Genomic DNA, 20471 nt, shown 5'->3' on the forward strand with positions numbered 1-20471 from the left:
TATTCGTATATTATTTTTATAATAAAAAAATAATGTGAAAAGAGGCATTTAATGGAGACCAGTTAAGAAGCTGTTGTAGTATCGCAGAAAAGAAATGATTCCGATGTGAAAGCAAAATGGAGACAGTCTCGCCTCGCAGTTTTAGAGAACAGAGAACAAACCCCACGTTGCTTGGGCTTGAATGTCAGCTCTCACACTCACCAGCCGTGTGCCAGCTGGGTAAATTACCTAACCTATTTGTGTCATGGCCATTTCATCTGTAAATGAATATGCAAAAAATAGCACCTACTCATAGGGCTGTTGTGATAATTAAATGACTAGTACATGAAAAGTGCTGAGAACAATGGTTAGTACATCATGAGGCTTCTATAAATACTAGCTCCTATTTTCGGGGAATAAACAAGATTGGGTTGGGGAAATGGGAAGAGTGAGGGATAACTGAAGAGGCTAGTGCATTGGATACCAAATTGATGCTGAGTATCTTGTCAGGTCTTGTGAATCATCATGCTTTTATGACCGTCCCTTCCCACCGTATGCCTGGAGGTCACAGGGCTGTAGAACAGCTTATAATGACTCTCCACTAATTCTGTGGCAGGTCCTGGAAGTTGCTTTTCTAATCATGAATTGCAATCTGGAATGAGATGGTCACATCACTTAGCCTCCTGTCGAGTTCTCTAATTAGTAAGTTGGTAACCATGTCACTTATTTTTAGTGCTTAGATTTTTTTTTTTTTTTTGGGTAATTAATAAGGTGACTATACACGTTTCAGTGGATATAAAATGCCTCTTCTCCAATTTCCCCTGTGTACTCTATTGCATTTTCAGTCACTGATAAATCTGCTTCTCTGGATAATGTTGTGGAAAACAAGACAGGTCAAAGGAAAAACTTATTACCTCTCAGGGTCTGTTTGTGTGAAAATACAAAGATAAATATCACTTGGGGGCTAATGTGGGGGAGACTCTGGCACAGTGCCTAACACTGAATTATTTTAAGGATCCAATAAAGAAAAGTATGCTTAGAGAAAATGTAAAGTACTGTGTACATTAGGAGTTAGTCTATTGGCTTTCTGTTTGTCTTTTATTTTCCTATCCCATGCGAAAATACTATAGAAGAAATTCTAAATGGCTGCATTCTAAATAAACAGCATCCACTGAGTTCGTATTTCTCTTTAGTTTTGTCTACTTGCCTCATCTTTGAGTTTACTGACTATTGAGTGATTGTTTAAACCTTGGCATTTTATTCCCTTCAATCTTTGTCCCACACTGGTAGGACAATTGCTGAATCTTTGGAAAAGGACAAATATTTAATTTAGATGTTATTCTACCTTCTCTACTCAATGTATCCCTATACATTTTTTTTCTAATTATGATACTGAATAAACTTTTGATGACATTAAATCTTCCTCATCTGTGCTCAGGAGACTCTTGAAGCTTTTTCTGGAGGTCCTAATTTGCCTTTTATTTGTCTTAACTTGGGTCAGAAGGTAGCCCAATGTCTAGCCTCTTATATAAGTCTACAATAATCTACAAACTATAATCATGATTCTAGTCCTTTCTCTATGGTGGTCCATATTCCAGCTCAAAATGCCTTCTTTCTTTCTACCATAAGAAAAAAAAATGCTTCTGTAACTATTGATTTTCTTCTTCTTCTTTGCTTACCAGCAATATTTACATATATCTGGGCTTTCCTTATCTTGTCTTTTCTCACGTATATATCAGGAAATACCTTAATATGTTATCACGAATTTGAAATTTGGTTCTCAACTCAGAAGAGACTGATATTTTGAAAAAAATTCTAAAACATGCTTTTTTAAACATACCACTTTACTGAGTTATAATTGGTATATAATAAACTGTACACATTTTGAATGCATAATTGAAAACCTACTTTTGAATAATAAACCTCAACTCATTTCCCACAGAAGCCCTGATTTAGGTACCAACCTATCTTTCTCCTTGTCTTCAAAGCTAAGCTTGTCAAGGGCACAGTTTGAACTCACTTTCCTTAATTACTCATCTTCCAGTAAAGTCCATTCTTTGTCCCTCCCAGTCATGCTTCCGTCCTCATGCCCCAACTAAAATCGCCGTGGCAGTGTTCATCTGCCAAATCCAGTGGATATTTTCTGGTCTTTTCTTTGGATTCTTTGTGACATTTGCCACCATTGACCATTGTCTATCATTTTGAAAAAGTCAACTTTCTTGGCACCCACAGAGACGAACTCTTTAGGTTCCTCTCCTACCACTGACATGGTTCCTTCTCAGTCTCCTTCTACCTGCCCTCAGCTGGTGGCAGCACCATGGCTGTGCCCTTCACTGCTTATCTTCTCCATCTCTAGTCAACCCAAGTGAGCTTGTGCACTCAGTTTCTGACTCATCCTGAACATATGTTGGCGAATCACAAGTAGGCAATTTGAGTTTAGATTTCTCTTCTGATGTCAGATCCATAAAAATAAACTGCCCAGTAGACATTTCTACCTGCATCTACTATAAGCAGGTAAAGCTTAATATCTTAGAAATGCACTTCATTATCATTCTTTCGCAAACCTTCTCTTCCTTCTCTATCCCTTGGCCTACGACATAGGCCTTCCCCGTGGGAAACTTATTCTCTTGGCTGGTGACACAAGATACAAGTGCATGAAATAATCACAAACAGGCTTGTGTTGTTAACGTCAGCTTGCTATAATAAAGCAGCGAAAGACTCGGTGGTGCTATATGACCATTAGGGAAGAGAGCCTTAGCGAACAAAGTCCTGGTGATGGGGGAACGCTGATAAGTGCAAAGAATACTCACGAAGGTGAGAATGTCAAAGTCAGGAAGGGAAGGTTTATCAGGGAAGATTTTGGAGAGCCAGTGCAACTTTATTCCTTCATTTATTCCACAGATGCTTGTTGAGGCTTTTCCATGGGTCGAGAAGTCAGGTTCTGGTCTCAGTGGTCCTCTTGCTCCCATGGGGCTGATATTCTACCATGAAGAATGAGACAGTGAACATGGAAGACATTAACAAAAATACAATTTTGGATAGAGATAAATACTACAGAGAAGTTAATGGGCTGTAACGAACTAGAAAGTGATAGAAAGGTGAAGGGATTCCTTTAGGCATGATGACAAAGGAAACCTCAGAAATGTGACATTGGAGCTTTTTGCTGAATTAGTGAGTGTATCTTTCCTTCTTTCTAAGCTCTGAAAAGAAAAAAGGTTTAAGGACCAAACTGAACCATTAGAAGAATCCACAGAGTGGGTGTGAGGCACTGAGTTTATTAGAATCCCACCAACAAATGTGGAACAATTGTGTCTTTGTTCTACTTTCTTTGACATCTAAGGTAAGACGCAGACTTACTGGACTTTTCTTTCTCACCTAGATATTGTGCTTGTGCTTGCAAGGTGGAGAAAATAGAAAAGTTCTGAGTGAGGAGACCCTCTCTGTAGTGTCTGAAGTGAAAAATCCTTACCGATGAGAAAACTTTGGTCTCCTATTTGTCGTAACATTATCCAAATCTTAGTTTCTCCAACATATGAGAGAAAAATATAACAGAACTGTTTTGCAAGCGGCATCCTGAATATTTATTCAGGGAATTGAATTCAGCATGCTGGTTTCTGGGGAAATAGCAATAACTAAGACAGATTCACATAAAGGTCATATCTTCTAGTAAGAGGAGAAAGACAGGAAAGAAGTAAACAGATCAAAATATAATGTCAGAAAGTGATAAATACTATAGATACATAAAATAAAGGGGAAGAAGGTTAAGTGATGGAGTAAGAGCAATTTTAGGAGGTATCTCCTGGGAAGTGATATTTGAGGGAGACCTGAAAGATGGGAAAGTACCAGCCATACAAGGGGGGCGGCGGTCAGGAGGGGCAGCGAGTCAGTTGGCTGGGAGTCGGGTTCATTCGGCAGACAATTTCTCACTTCAATACTTTGCTATCTACACCACACTCTTTCTACAAATATGACATTAGGCCAGAAAGGGAAGTTCATTTGGCCTACAGACTTCTTATATTAAGAAGAATTACATTAATTTTCCCCCTAAAGTTGTCTCATCATTTTTAATGAACTGATGTCCTCAAAAAGTGCACACTCCATTCTTCTGTAGGAAATAAGATTTATAAAGAGTTGGTGCACTGCATATTTAGTTTTGCTATAGCAGCAGGAGGAGGATAAAGGGGACTAAATACGAAACTGACCTTTTATGGTCTTGTTGCCTTTAAATTCAGTGATATAAGATGTCAAAAAATGGAGGAGCCTGGGTGGCTCAGTCAGTTAAGCGTCTGACTCTTGATCTCCACTCAGGTCACGATCTCAGGGTTCGTGAGGCTGAACCCTGCATCCGACTCTGTGCTGACAGTGTGGAGCCTGCTTGGGATTCTTTCTCTGCCCCTTCCCTGCTCATGCTCAGTTTCTCTCTCTCTCTCTCCCTCTCTCTCTCAAAATAAATGAATACAATAATGAAAAAAAGATGTAAGAACCTGAATGCGCACTAAGCATTGTTACAGGGGAGGAAGGAGAATGCCATTCCTCAAAGTTTCATTTCCTAAGCTCATGTCTCTTTGCTCTGCCCTTGGAAAGCCCACAACTCCCCTTGAGGGTTTTAGTTTTTTTCACATGGAAAAAGGAGAAAGAATTAAGACTCACCACCACTGAAGAGAAACCAGCAGTCATTGGTGTGCTTGATTTTCATTGTTTTTGGTTTCTGTTTGAAGATGCTCGCTCTTGGCGAGCACATAACGCTGACCTGGGAAATTTCTGCTTGAGGTTTTCAGATGATCCAGATGAGCTGGCTGACAAGACAGAATGCTTGTCTTTAAAGAGCATTTTAAGAAGATGATAGGATTTGAAGTCAGAGCCTGAGAGCTGAGTCCTGTCACACATTATATTTGCTTTCGGCGAGTCACAGAACTCATGTTTTGGAATAACGAGGACCCAATGACTATGGTGTTTGGAAGTCACAAAACACTTTGAAAACATTAGTTATTGGCCATTATTATGCGGATAATCGTTTGTTTGTTTTAAATCGTCTTCACAGATTTCTCTCTCTAGGGGTTCATTTTCCCCAACAAATTTACTCATTGCAGTTTCCCCATACCATCCTGGTTTGGAAGGAGTGTGTTCAAATTACTTAGTTCAATGCAAAGGTCTAATTTGAAAAATAAAAGGAAATTACATATCAGAAGAGGTCAACAAGACACGGGAGACACGATCTTAATCTAACGCAGGCTGAGAAAAGAGCCCAGGAGGGGGATTTGAGTCAAGAGTTAAAGGAACGGATTTAAGTCAAGAGTTAAAGGGTATGAAGGATGAGCTCCGTCGTGGAGAACCAGAGAGAGACGCCGTGCTGACGTGGCGGCATAGAGAGTGCTCAGTTATATGCTCGGAGGTAAAACAGGCCGAGAAGAGCCCCGGCCTGGAAGTAAGCCAGCCCCCTGCGTAGGGGCAGGCGTGGGCCAGAGTGGGCAGGAAGTCCAGAGTAGCACGTATGCTCTGTGTCTCATGAGCATGGCAGCAGCTAACATGTGATTTTCCAGTACAGCTGTCAGCATCAGAAGGCTGAGAGCAGGAAGGAAGAGCAAGTCCCCACAGGCCTAGTGACGGGGGCACAGGAGTGAGTGATAATAGCAGCTTCTGATCAGCAGCAGCTGATCAGGACCAGAGAATCTGGCCTGGGTAGCAGGATCACAGGAAGCTTTCTCGCCATCACCCCTCCCCTCCCCGTCCCACCCCCCTACACACACACACACACACACACACACACACACAGCCCCCCAGTGTCTCTTCGACTGAAAGTAGAACTATCTATCGAGCACAGCCTCTGGAGTCAGAAGGCCTGGATTTGACTCCTGGTTCCATCATCTATCGGCTGTGTGAACTTGGGCAAATTTCCCAAAACCTCTGCAACACGGTCTACGGGCTGTGCAGGGATCCCCAGGGGTGCTGTGAGGAGTGTGAGATCACGTGTGGTGGGCTGTGTAGCACAGAGCCTGGCACATAATACATGCTCAATGGATCCGATGAACGAAAATGAAACCGGCGCTGGAGGCAAAGCTGGGTTCACATTAGGAGATTCAAGATGGTCTTGCATGGAGATGTACTTGAGTCCCGAAGCCTGGAGCAGTGGCAAGGATTAGCTAGTGCTACATCTCAGAGGGCTGGCTGAGTTACCTTTATGTCTCCCCTGCCCGATTCAAGGCGCTTCTATAGATTGACACGGGGGGCCCTTCAAGTGAGGGTCAGGGGGAGGGAGGAACCTGTCTGGAAACCTGACAGGGGCATGTATGCAGCAGGACAAAGGCACACACACAGTCAGGTGGGGAAGCCAGGTAACAAGGGCGGAGGGAGGAGGGGGTCACTAGGAGGAGAAATCAGTGATCCAGCCGGCAGGTCCCCCTGTAAAGTTCCAGAAAGCGGGAGGTTGGCGAGAAAGATAAGCAAGACTGAGTGAGAAGCCTTCAGGAGAGGGGAGACTCGAGGAAACTGTTGATTTAGGGATACACGGCGGAAGTGAGAAAGAAATTAAATAAGTAAGAGAGAGCGTGACTGGTGGGACATGTTTACGGAAGAGAGAAAAGGAGACGGATCACGTGGTTAAGTTGGAGTCACTTTTGGAATGAAGACATTCCTCTCCCAAACAAGGAAGGTGAAGATGTAGAAAAATAGTGAGATGGAACAGAGAGAAGGTGAGGGGCCCTTTACCCAGTGGCCGCAATGTGGGACAAGAAGAAGAAAAAGTCATCTGGCAGGGAGGGCGGGGGATGGGAGGCAGAGGCTTAAGTAAATGGTGTCAAATAGTTACCGCGGGGAATTTGGTAGGGAGCCAACTGGGGTTGAATCAGTCCGCCGGCGTGATTTTGGTGCTTCTGGAATGCACCTGCCCAGGCGGGCTTGGATGGAAACTGAAAGTCGCCTATGCGGATGGCCTGAAATAGCAAGCCCAAGCTCATCCCGCCCTGCTGCTGCTAACACAGACTGCTGCACCCACCAACCCCACTTCCTACCGCAGATTCGCCCCTTCTCATCCTCTCCAGACAGCAGGCGCTGCTCAATCAGAGGTCGCCCAGGCAACCGGAGTAAATGCTGCCCCTTCTCAGTTCTCATTCTCACTGCCATCCCCAGAGAAGCAATATCCTCTTTCTCCTTGAAATGCTCTCCCTCTCCTTCTCCCCCTACCTTTTGCACGACAGGTTCCTTCCCATTTTGCAGGTCTCCTTTAAAAAGTCATCAGCTCGGGGCGCCTGGGTGGCGCAGTCGGTTAAGCGTCCGACTTCAGCCAGGTCACGATCTCGCGGTCCGTGAGCTCGAGCCCCGCGTCGGGCTCTGGGCTGATGGCTCGGAGCCTGGAGCCTGCTTCCGATTCTGTGTCTCCCTCTCTCTCTCTGCCCCTCCCCCGTTCATGCTCTGTCTCTCTCTGTCCCAAAAAAAGAACCAAAAGACAAAAAAAAAAGTTAAAATAAATAAATAAATAAATAAAAAGTCATCAGCTCAGAGACGGCTTTCCTGAAACTCTAACAGATGGTTCTTTCCTATACTGTGTTCTTATAGAATTCCCCTCTTCCACTGCTGTAACATTAAAAAAAAAGAAGGAAGAGATCTGTTGGCTTTAAAAAAAAAAATGTTTATTTATTTTGAGAGAAAGAACACCAGCGAGTGAGGGGGAGGGGGGGAGAGAGAGAGAGAGAGAGAGGAGGGAGGATCCCAAGTAGGCTGGGCACCATCAGCACAGAGCCTGATGCGGGGCTCAAACTCGAGAACCATGAGATCCTGACCTGAGCTGAAATCAAGAGTCAGATGCTTAACCGACTGAACCACCCAGCCACCCCAGGAAAAGACCTGTTGCTTTGCTCATTTTCTGGGTCCCCAACTAGCCTGTAAGTTTCCTGAGGCCAGAGATCCAGCATTTAACACATAAATACGTGTAGAATGAAAGAATGGACAAATGAATGGATTAACTTTGTATCACCCCTTTCCCCTCCCACTTCTTCTTGCCACTTTGTATCCTCACCCCTGACTGACAGTGGCAAAAGGACCAACCGCCACATCAGAGGTCCCAGTGTCATCTTCCCACTGTCAGTTCCATCAGCCTCGGGATCCCTTCCTCTGGCAGGCCCCTCTGGTCCCCTGGGCTGTCCTATGAAGGCATACCGTCCAGTTCTGTCCTTCCTTTTGAGAGCCTTCCTTTCACTAACACATCTATTACTCTAGATGCAGACATTTCTTGTAACTTCAAATACTTGCAAGAATACACTCTCCAGCTTCCCGACAAACACAAGCGTGAGACATAACGAGGGCCGAAGAGATAACCTGATCTAGAGGCAGCCCTGAAAACTGCAGCCACGATGTGCAAGCTGGGAAGCAGACTGAGCCCTAGTGGCCATAACGGTGAGCATGAGACATACTGCGAGCAGGTAGGTCAGGTAGCAGAGAATGGGCACTACTCAGGAGTCAGACGGTGGTTTTCTGCAACTATTTCTCTCAGCCTCAGAGTAAGCTGATAGGAAAGACTCCCGGAGAAGCAACTGCTTAGGAGTGTGGCCTCTGGAGTCAACTGCATAGAGGCAAATGCCAGAGTCGCCTCTGACTAGCAGGGTGACCTTAGTCAAGCCACTACATCTCTCTGTCGGTCAGTTTTCGTAGCTGTGAACAGGTGACAGCCATTGTGCTTAAACCATAGGGTGTTTGTAGATACATGTTAAGGACTTAGTGCATCAGGCACTTAGATCTGTGCCCGGCACGTCGTAAGTGCTCATAAGTCAGCTTTTAGCCGTGGACGAGAGTCCAGTCATAAGCAGAGGGCCTCCAGGTATGGTGCCCGTGGGACAGGTACCTGGGCTCCGTGCATCAGAACCAAAAAGAGTGCCTCACACCCTGAGTTTCTGGTCTGCAGCCCTGGGTAAGGCCCAGAACATATGCATGTGCTCCGGCTGAGGTTCCCACCGACCTTCCTGTGAGTTCTCTGCTCACATGATAAGCTTCCACTGTTCTTCACCAGGGTTGGGCCCTTCCTGGACCCCTAGTCCCGCTGGCTGCCTAGGTCTCCTCCTTGATCAAGCCCATATGTGTAAGGATCACACATGAGCCTCCCACAGATTCTGCCACGGGAAGAAGGGATGGGGGCACCGAGGTTCTAGTCACCCTACTGAGGAGAAGTTAAAGATCATCTTTCCTGCCATTTTAATCTTTCCCACATCGCTCTGCTTGCACTCCTTTGTGTAATTATGAAATCAGAGATTAGGGTGATTATGGGACTCTGCAGTCAGCCCACACCTCCGTTTCCAGAATTTTTTTCTGTGACCATCGTACTAGCACCTTAAATGCTTTCAAAACTTGTCTATCTGCCATCCCCCAAGCATATTTGAGAAAAACTGTGGAGTCTTTCTCTTCTGAACTTTGGCGGCTGCTTTTCCTTTTCCTCTGCCCTCACATGGCCCATAGTGAGAGCTCAGCCACGTCTGGAGCTCCCTTGCAGGGTGACAGGAGTCCCCCACGGACATGCCGTTGGTTTCTGAAATGAGTGATAGACCCTTTCTCTGAAGTCCTAGACGTTTCGGTTTAAAGCATCATTTGTCAAATGTGCCTACCAAACACTTAGGGAATTTTGGTGAAACGCATATGGGTCTGGAAGTTCTTGGTGGGGCCCGAGACTCTGCTGATGCTGAGGGTCCTTGTGCCCATTGATGACACTTTCTAATTGTGTCCTAAAAGTGTTACCTGTGCTGTTTCTCCCACTGTATTTTGAGCTAGTTGAGGGTGGCATCGGTACCTTTATACATCTTTATATCCTCCTAGGTGCCTGGGCCATTGTCTCATTGTTAGTGCACAGTAAATATCTGTAGAATTCATGGCAAGTGCTTAAAAGCTCTACTTTGTGTCAGACTGGGCTTAGATAGCCAAAGCTACCCTTCTCCCTTACTTTTCCTTTATTGGTATATCCCGTGTCACTTCTACTAAAACATGTAACCTCAATCCTGGGCCCAGTCTGTCACTAGAAAGAATCTCCTTGATGCTAAATGCTGACGATTTTGAAGTATTACCTACCTCGTGAATATCTGACGGAAAAAAAGATCTCCTGAGAGGTCAATGTTTAACATAGATGATACAACATCATCTATGCGATGTTTCTCGTGTTGCTCTAGGTAATGAATTTCATAGCCTCTTGCTGAGCAACAGCTCTCCTGGGTATATCTGAACCATGGGAGAAACTTTCCTACCACAGAACGTTATTAAGAACTTCCAGGGGCGCCTGGGTGGCTCAGTCGGTTGAGTGTCCGACTTCAGCTCGGGTCACGATCTCGCGGTCCGTGAGTTCAAGCCCCGCGTCGGGCTCTGGGCTGATGGCCTAGAACCTGGAGCCTGCTTCCAATTCTGTGTCTCCCTCTCTCTCTGTTCCTCCCCCGTTCATGCTCTGTCTCTCTCTCTCTGTCTCAAAAATAAATAAATGTTAAAAAAAAAAAAAAAAAAAAGAACTTCCCGAAACGGGAGATCTTTAATTATATAGATACCAGAGTTGGATAGACACTCACAGTTCTTCTTCTACCTGTGCTTCTGGATAACCACTCACCTACCTGGTTACCTGGGGTGGGTTTTTGTGGTTCAGGCTTCACAACTTGCTTGTCCTGGCTCTCTGGTGAGCGGGCTGGTGGTAGTTCTCTCCATGGTCCCACACAGCGTCACAGGATATGCTCAGTCTTGGAAGACGGAAAATAAAGAAACAAACAAAACATGTCAAATCCTTCCCAGTGGAATTTCTGCCTCTGTTCCACCTATCCTCCTCCGGGGGGGGGTGGGGGGGCTCGTGCTGCCTTGGCTTCAGTTGCTGCTTTTAAGAATTGACAGGCCTTGTGGTACCTGTGTGGCTCAGTTGGTTGGGCGTCTGACTTTGGCTCAGGTCATGATCTCGCGGTTCATGAGTTCGAGCCCCGCATCGGGCTCTGTGCTGACAGCGCAGAACCTGGAGCCTGCTTTGGATTCTGTGTCTCCCTCCCTCTCTGCCCCTCCTCACTCATACTCTGTCTCTTAATAATAAATAAACATTAAAAAATTTTTTTGAAAGAATTGATGGACCTTGTAATCAATGCATAGCCTCCTTCCTTGTAATCACAATGCATCTCCCTCCACTCATGGCTCAATGTCCACAGATTCAGACGCTGCAGGGAAGAGAGAGAGAAATCAGTTTGTTTCAGACAAGAAGACACTTACTTTCACTTTCTTTACCATCTGAACTATGGCTTGCTGGAGAGAACTTCTGGCCTCCCCTTGGGGCCTCCTTCATCCAAATGTCCCTTTGCCCATGTCAGCCCTCCAGCCTAATGTCCCCTCTGTGGCACATACCTCTGTGACAGCAAGGACATAAAGAACTGAGCTCTCATAACGGGATTCCAGGGCCTTTAACACTTAAGCAGTAGGACATATTTGAGCAGAGGGGGTCTTCCTAGGCCCCTGACCCCATTCCACGTAGTGAGTCATTCCCCGTGCCTATGCCTAAGTTGTGCCCTGGCCAGAGGGGGGCATCTCATTGAATGGATCGTTACTTTGGGATCTGCTTTGTCCTAGTAGCCTCATGTTGGCACAACAAAGTTTCTGAATGTGGCTCTTTCTCAGGCTACAAACAGCCTCCCGCCTTGAACAACTGATGTATAGAACTGCATGTGATGTAGTGTGTAGGGCAGTTTGCCAATGGAATATCACGGATTGAGACAAAGAGGCTTTCAGAGCCCTCTTCTTTAGAGATTCCTTGCCCATTACCTCAATCCTCCAGTGTCAACCTTCGTTTTTATTCTGGCCACATTAGTAATCATTTGCCCTCACACAAAACACAGGCGTCTTTGTGCATCAACATCACACCTTATTCTCTTCTGTGGGAGAGGGTGAGGCTGTCATTCACTCATTTAAAAAGAACATGTTCAGGGTGTGGCCAAAGGCTCATCTGAAACCCTAGAAATTGTAGGTGGAGAGTATTTCACAGCATGTTTGGGGAAGGCCACCGGGGGGAATTATTAATAGTCTTGAGCAATAACAATCATGTAGGCTGTTTCAGAAATTAACTTAATGTGAAAATAGAGGCCATCTGACTTGCTTAAATGTCCAGAAAAGGAGCATATGGGCCCAAATTTGGCTTCAATTTCCCTTTGAAGTTAATGGGTGTGGCAGGCGCTTATCTAATCATGACATGTGGACCAATGTTTTGCACATTCAAGACTTTGTAATGAGATGCGGTGTTTATTTATGTTCCATACGTCTCCCTACAGACTGTAAAAACACCCTTTGCAACCCTGTCTAATCGTTGCCAGTGCTGACAGTCAAAGCTAGTGACAGAAGGTAGGTTTATGGGGCAGTAACACTGCCCAGTTGGCATAAAAGATCTATTCCCAGAAAAAAAGGTTTGAGCAATCATGTGGACTTCAGTCTGAATAAGGGAGCTTCAGTGGCCTGGTGATTCCAAAGTAATGATCTTTTGGTCAGATTGGTAGTGAAATAGGAATGTGGGAGAGGTGGGGAAGGTTGTAGTTGATGGTTGTTAAATATGGAGAACATGAGTCTCATCTCTTTCAAGGTCACGCTTAAATCCCAGAGTCTGTCTGGTGTTTCCACCAAAATGCTCACTGGTCACTCCCTGAATTAGTTTCTATTTACTAAACATTTACTAAATACTCACTAAATTCTAGGGGCTGGAGGAGCCTCAGGGAGTCAAAGAGAAAAAGACGTGGGGCCTAGATTTAGGAGTTCTGTGTCTTATTCTGAATCCCTAAAGGACAATTTGTATAGAGAATGATTCCCAAACCCGACTACTCATTGGAATCACCACTGTAGCTGCTAAAATACTGATGCCTAGATCTTTCCCCAGATATATCAAATCTGAATCTCTGGGACTAAGGTCCCCAGACCTATATATTTAACGAGTTCTTGAAGACAATTCTTATGCAGGTCAGCTCTGCAAAAGTCTGCAGATCTGAGTCTGGGGACCACTCACCGACACTGCTTGCTTCATACATGGCAATGTATTAATTGTTTTATGTGTCAGCTTGATTGAAAATTACTTGAAGGACTGCTTCTTATATTCTCAAAACAAATCACAGTTTTGTGTGCAAACCTTTGATAAATCAGTGTTTTTAAAACCTTGAGTGCCTATTAGAATTTTTTGGAGAGCTTTTAAAAAATGCTGATACTAGGACCTCACTCCATACCAACTAAATCAGAAATTCTAGACACTGACTCCTGAGCATTGATATAACCAAAAAACCCCCACCAAATTATATATATTATATATATAATATATATAAATATATATATTATATATATATGAATATAAATATATATATATATTTATATATATATATATATATATATATATATATAAAATTCTCCAATTGATTCTAATATGAATCCAGAGTTGAGACCCATTAGAATAAACATTTGCTGTTCATGAGAATAAACTTGCGAAATTAGTTTCTTCCTGGAACCAGCATGCAGCTTTTGATAATTCCTTACATTTGTGTGGTTATTTTCAGCTTTCAAAGTGCTTTCATCTGTCTGCCTAAAATGTTGTGAACCCCTGGAAGAGACCTTAGAGATGGTCTATGCCAGAGGTCAGCTAACATTTCTACAAAGAGCTAGATAGTAAATATTTTAGGCTTTATGAACCTTATGTCAAAACTACTCTGCAGCTATGGAATGAAAGCAGCCATAGGGAATATGTAAATGAATGGGTATGGGTGTGTTCTAATGAACGTTATTTACCAAACAGGTTGGAGCTGGACTTGGCCCTCAGGATGTTATTTACTAACCCCTGGTCTACCCAATGTTCTAATTTTACAGATGAGGAAACCAAGCTCCAGTTGGTGATGTGTGGGCTTAGATCTCATGGCTAGCAAAAGGCAAAAGTGGGCCTGAAGTTTAGGTGTTTGGACTTAAAAAAACCAAAACAAACCCAAACAAAGACCCATAATCAGCGAATAGTATTTTTTTAAATTAAAGCATTTTAAAAAAGTTTTTCTCCTCCTTGTCCTCTGTGTCTGACTGGCTTGTGTCCTGGTGGCTGTGTCCATGTTTATCACTGTACCCAGAATGCAGGCACCTAGAGACTAGAGGCGGAACTTGTCCAGTGATGTCCCTGGGGCCCGGGGCAAAGTAGTGCCCAGTCCATGTAAGTGAACTGAGTGTATCAGAGCTGTGAATTTGGAGCTCTGTCTCAGGTGTTTATTTCAAGGCAACCTAACCCCGGCTGGCTCATTGACTTCCTTAACTATCTTATGTTAATATCTAGCTTACTAGGCTGTGCTTGTGCTCTTTGTAACTTCAAATAATGTTTACATAATGACAGAAAACGTTTTGGGGCTGTGGCAGTAGATAAAGCAAAGGTCAGAAGTCTAATTATTTTGAAAAAGTTGACCTTCGTGTTTTGCCAAAAAACTGTAAGAAATCCATTTTTTTTAATTTATTTTTGAGAGAGAGAGAGAGAGAGAGCGAGCTGAGGGGGGGCAGAGAGAGAGGAAGACACAAAATCCGAAGCAGGCTCTAGGCTCTGAGGTGTCAGCACAGAGCCCGACATGGGACTCGAACTCATGAACTGTGAGATCATGACCTGAGCTGAAGTCGGACACTCAACCGACTGAGCCACCCAGGCACCCCAGAATTCAATTTGACCATCATTCTCTCCAAAATTGTTTCCTGTTCACTTTTTCCTCAGTCCAGGCATGTAGGACATATACAATATGTTTCTCTCCTATGTTACATCCAGAAACCTTTCTCTCTGCACCCCCTCCCCCCCCGCCGGGCCCCCCCCCCATTGTTGTGCAGTCTCTCCAGTTTGACCTTGGAAGAGACTGTTTACAGTTGGGTGAACCTGGGACTCTCCTTTCTTGATACAAGCTCAGCAAATGGGCAGGAAAAACCTGCAGAACCTGTTCAGCAATTTCAGACTATAAGCAAGCAACCCAAAGGGAATAGGGGGTGGGTATTACTTTATGAAAGCAATTAAAGCCTTCTCTCCCTAAGTTGTCCACACACCAGGCTGAGCAGCAGCCTGAGAAAGTTGCTCATTTACCAGGCAGGTTTTCTGGTTCGCATGCAAACAATGCCATCCTGCTTGTAAAGTGCAACATGCTGTTATCCCGTGTCTCTTGCCTTATCAAAACATGTTTTTCACACACATAATGTCTTAATGTGGAAAAGGTGCAAAACAGAATGTTATGGCCTTGCAAGGGACAAAAAAATTTTTTTTAAATTTTTTTAAGCTTTATTTATTTTTGAGAGAGAGAGAGAGAGCGAGAGAGAGAATGAGTGGGGGAGGAACAGACAGAGGGGGACACAGAATCCGAAGCAGGCTTCAGGCTCCTAGCTGTCAGCAGAGTCCAACATGGGGCTCGAACTCACAAACGGCGAGATCACGACCTGAACTGAGCCCAACTGACTGAGCCACCCAGATGCCCAACAAGGGAAAAAAATTTTAAAGATGATTTATTCTGGGGAAGAGGGAGTTGAATGCTTCGGAAATAAATGAGGAGGAAAATTTAGCCAACACATACAAAGTATGGCTCTAAAGTCATAGAATTTTTGTGTCCATTGTAAGAAGCACATTATTTGAGTTAAAATGTTTGTACCACCATCCGTAACTTGGGAGATAGAAAAAAAAAAGGAAAAGAAAAGAAAAGGCAACATGATTCCTGTCCTCTACTAGCTGACAATTATTTGAGGAGAAAGAACAATAAATGTGTGGGTAACTGAACGAATGCATAGCATACGCATTTTAAAAAATGACAAAGATCTCAGATGAATAGAACAGACCAGTTTTAAATGGATTCGGAGAAGAATATGGCTGAGAGAGGGTAGTGTTTGATTCAGTCTTGAAAGACAGATTTGGAGGGTAAGAGGTGCCAACCTAGAGGCTAAACCAACAGAGACAGAAGTGAAGCAAGCAATCTGGCTTGGGTAGTGCATTTTCCTGGGGCATGGAGTTGCCTTGGTTGTAGAGAAGGGGGAAGTGGCTTGTGGAAAACCAAATCATGTCACAGGAACATCTGTGGGCTTGGATTCAAACCCCAGCTCTGCCACTCTCATGACTTGGGGAAAGTAGCTTACTCTTTCAGTTTCCTCGTCTGTAAAATTGGATACTATGAGTATCCATTTCATCGGTTATTTTGAGGACTAAATGAGATAATCCATGTTAAACTCTGTGCATGCTTAACATACAATAAGCAGCCAATAATAATAGCTATAAATTATGGCAGATCTTGAAGGTCAAAGGGAGTCATAATTTCCCAGACTCATATTTATCTTTTTAAGGCACTTGCTTGGGACCTAACAATCACTTACTTCTTTTCACTCCTAACCCTAATTTAAGTAAGGGTGTCTCCATCATGGAAAGCTGCTCTGTGAGATCACGGCAAGATGCTCTGAGACTAAACATTAGACAGGCCATTATGAACCGGGACTTAGGAGTTCTTCTTCATTTTTTTTTTTTTGACCTAATATTTTAATGAAAAAAGTTAAAAGGATTTTAAACAGAAAGGAACTCAGAAGAGAATCCATGAGACTTAAAGAATAATCATTGCTTACCACTGAGAATTTGATTTCAGAGGACCTGATTCATGATACATAAATATATATGAGCAATTATTAGGCTGAATATATAGACTAGCTCTTGTCCTTCTTTTATGAAGATAACAGAAGAGAAGTTAAATTCAAGTGATATTAATTTACAAAAATTAAAAATTAAAATTAATTTAATTGATTAAATACATGATACAAATAATTTTTTTTAGTCAAAATGATATTACAAGTATGTATTTATTGGCATGGTTATGTTTTAATACTAAACTATTTGTCAAGTAGCCACTAAGAAATAATTTCTTCTCTGAATAATTTCCTTTTATTAATTTCTTAATAATGTAAATTTCCAATTTTAGGTGGGATGCCAAGCTTTCAAAATATGGTTTTCTTACAAGTTTTTATTTAAATTCCATACAGTGTAATATTAGTTTCAGGAGGATATAGTGATTCATCACTTACATATAACACCCAGTGTTCATCATAATGAGTGCCCTCCTTAGTACCCATCACCCATGTAGCCCATCCCCTCCCTTTATCAAACCTCAGTGTGTTCTCTGTAGTTAAGAGTCTATCTTGGTTTGCCTCTCTCTCTCTGTCTCTCCTTCTCTCTCTCCCCACCCCCATGTTCATCTGTTTTGTTTCTTAAATTCCATATATGAGTGAAATCTTACAGCATTGTCTTTCTCTGACTGACTTATTTTGCTTAGCATAATACTTTATAACTCCATTCAAGTCATTGCAAATGGCAAGATTTTATTCTTTTTTATGGGCAAGCAATATTCAATTCTCTCTCTCTCTCTCTCTCCACACACACACACACACACACACACACACACACACACACACACACACATCATATATATACCACAATTGCTTTATTCATTCAACAGTCAAAGGGCATTTAAGTTCTTTCCGTAATTTGGCCATTGTTGATAACGCTGCTATAAATATCAGGATGATTCCCTTAGAATCCGTATTTTTGTATCCTTTGGGTAAATACCTAGTAGTGCAATTACTGGATTGGAGGGTAGTTCTATTTTTAGCTTTTTGAGTAACCTCCATACTGTTTTCCAATTGGCTGTACCAGTTTGCATTCCCACCAGCAGTGCAAGAGGGTTTCCCTTTCTCTGTATCCTAGCCAACATCTCTTGTTTCCTGTGTTATTTTAGCCATTTTGACAGGTGTGAGGTGATGTGTCATTGTAGTTTTGACTTGTATTTCCCCGATGATGAGTGATGTTGAGCATCTTTTCATGTGTCTATGGACATCTGTATATTTTTTCTGCAAAAATGTCTGTTGTCTTCTGCCCATTTCTTTACTAGATTATTTGTTTCTTTGGTGTTGAGTTTTATAAGTTCTTTATATATTTTGGATACTAATTCTTTATCAGATATGTCATTTGCAAATATCTTCTCCCATTCTGAAGGCTGCCTTTTAGTTTTGTTGGTGGTTTCCTTTACTGTGCAGAATTTATCTTGATGAAAGGACTTGAGAATTCTAATCTGAGTGATATAACTGACGCATTCTCTGTGCCTTTGATGATCTAGCCTGTCCATCTATAAAATGGCCTTTGATGCTGATACAAGGAGAGAATCAATATCTCCCTATCACCATCTTTCCACTCTCTGAAAGGTATAAAATTCTAAGTAAGAGTAATGTATCTCTTTGTATGTATGCCTTATTGAATGTGTGCTGAGCCTCAACTAAAAATTTTAAAAGGGAAAAATAAATAAATTAGGGTAGGAGTATTCCAAAGAACTCACAAGATGTCCCCTTAAAGAAAAGGTTTATATATGAGGAAACCGAAGTGCAGATGGCGGACATAACAAGCTCAAACTCACACGGAGCAGATCTCCTGATGTAAATTGGAGGGCTCCTTGTCCATCATATTAATTCTATTTGCTGATTTATAGAGGTTTTAGCCACTTCATCTTCCCAGTAATTAGGACCTCAGGACAGAGAATAACTCTTGTTCTTGGGTCCAGAAAGAAGTATGCCAAGTAAAGATTACACATGGAACTTTTGTTATGCAAAATGCTGCCCTTCATAAATACAGAGACCCCAGGGGCTGTGTTCCCCTCCCTGGGCCTGCCAATGTGTCTCAATTGCCGAGAGCGCCTCCCACCAGCCTACGGATATGGGCTGCTCCTTTGATAGGCCTGTCATCGCCGTTTGATGGCTATGACATACCATTTAGAAGAGGGTTAATGTCTTTTTGTTGTTGATCCTTAACCTTCCCGGAGCCTGAGCCACTGAGGGGTCTGCTTTCATGCCATGTGTGCAGAAAGCTTTTGCTCGGCCTGAGCCAGTCCGCTGCTGGTTGCCAGGGCCAGCGTGCGCTCACTGCCACTGTGTTTCCCAGCGGCGCCAGTGGGGTCTTTTTCTTCACACGTGCACCCCTGGGGCAATTCTTCCAGGGCAGTGTTGTGTGTGTCCCTCTGCGGGGCCGCCCTGTTGGTGGCTGGGGGTTGTGTGCATCCAGCCCTCTCTCCCCTCGTGTCTGAGCTCTTCCGATCTGACTTCCAGGGCAGTTGCAGCTTGGCCGCTGCCCCGGGCGTCCTCTTGAGGCTTACCCTGTCCTGTGCTGTTTGCACAGCCTAGAAAAGTCCCTTGGGAAGCTTATCAGATGGTCTGATGAAAATAGCAGGAGTCTGTTTCCCATAGTCAAGTTGCCATTTTCATCATTGTCTTTGCTGCTGGGTTTCTCTTTCAAGAAAAATTGTAAGACAAACATACTCTTTCCCAAAGAAGTGTGGACTTTTATCGTGACGGTTCAAAGGAGCCTCCCTGTGTAAATACCTCCTTCCCACTCTCATGTGGCAACTTCTCTGTTTGCTTTGAACCTGGCTGGGTGAGGCCAGGTGGTTTTATCACCTCTCTTCTCACCCTTTGGTCTCCCTGGGTTTCTGATTCTCAGGCAGTGCGCTTGAGAATGGGTTGGGCCAGGTAATTTCTGAAGGTATCTGGACACCGGAAGACCCGGAGTGGTCACAGTGACCACAGAGCAGTACATGATGTCTGAGAGAGACTGACCAGGCCTGAGGTCTGGGAAAATTTGACACAGTAATAACCGTTAGCAAATATTGAGCATTTATGGTTTGTCAGACCACAGAGGAGCAGTTTATAAGCATCATGTTACTGACGCTCACAACATTCCAAGAAATTGTTTCTTCTTCTTTGTTTTAAATATTTATTTATTTTTGAGAGGGGGGGGAGCGTGAGTGGGAGAGGGGCAGAGAGAGAGAGAGGGACAGAGGATCCAAAGTGGACTCCACGCTGACAGCACCGAGCCTGATGCGGGATCTGAACTCACAAACCATGAGATCATGACCTGAGCCGAAGTCGGATGCTCAACTGACTGAGCCACCCAGGCGCCCCAGGAAAGTGTTTCTTCTATTATTCTCATTTAACGGATGAGAATATGGAGGCTCTGAAAGGCTAAGTGAGTTGCCTGAAACCGCATAGTTACTGTAAGAATCACAATTTGATCTCCAGGGCTGTTGGACCCTGGTCCCATACCCTTCACCACTATGTTCTAATGATTTAGTTCTGGTGTGTGGAGACACTTGCCAGGCTTAGGGATAAACTGTATCTGTATATAAATAAAGCACCACTGAGGGTATGTCCTGCTCATCGGCACATTCCTTTCAAACTCCAAAGGCTAAGAGGTTATCCTCGTGACTTCGATAGGAAACAGAAGACAGGTTGTCAAGCTTCTTGGGTAATTCTAGGTATTTGGACACCTGTTCAGCTATTCTGGGATTCTGTGGTCGAGTAAGGGGAACATGGGGAGAGTGAGGTCATTATTGCAAAAACCATTTCCTGAGGGCTCGACTTCAGGAAATGCTGGGGCATTAAAAATACCAGTTGTTAGGTCACAAAGGATTTGGGGGAACACAGGGGATATTCATACAAGATTGTGTGTGGGGGCGGTTCTG

The 20471-nt window shown here is 43.5% G+C and overlaps 1 long non-coding RNA gene across 2 annotated transcripts; it reads right to left on the bottom strand.

Annotated features, from left to right (window-relative positions):
• Positions 1-1832: 1832 nt before the first annotated feature.
• LOC121041052 (uncharacterized) lies at positions 1833-7216 on the bottom strand. 2 transcript variants are annotated; one of them, XR_005795541.1, is made up of 3 exons: positions 7159-7216; positions 4630-4775; positions 1833-2960 (listed from the first exon to the last, which is right to left on the bottom strand). It is a non-coding gene; the product is annotated as an uncharacterized LOC121041052 (long non-coding RNA). The 2 variants fall into 2 exon arrangements; XR_005795542.1 differs by having other exon boundaries at positions 4630-4796.
• Positions 7217-20471: the final 13255 nt, after the last annotated feature.

Source organism: Herpailurus yagouaroundi, unplaced genomic scaffold (genome assembly GCF_014898765.1).
Source record: "Herpailurus yagouaroundi ecotype Mexico unplaced genomic scaffold, PumYag 182, whole genome shotgun sequence".
Lineage (NCBI taxonomy): Eukaryota > Metazoa > Chordata > Mammalia > Carnivora > Felidae > Herpailurus > Herpailurus yagouaroundi.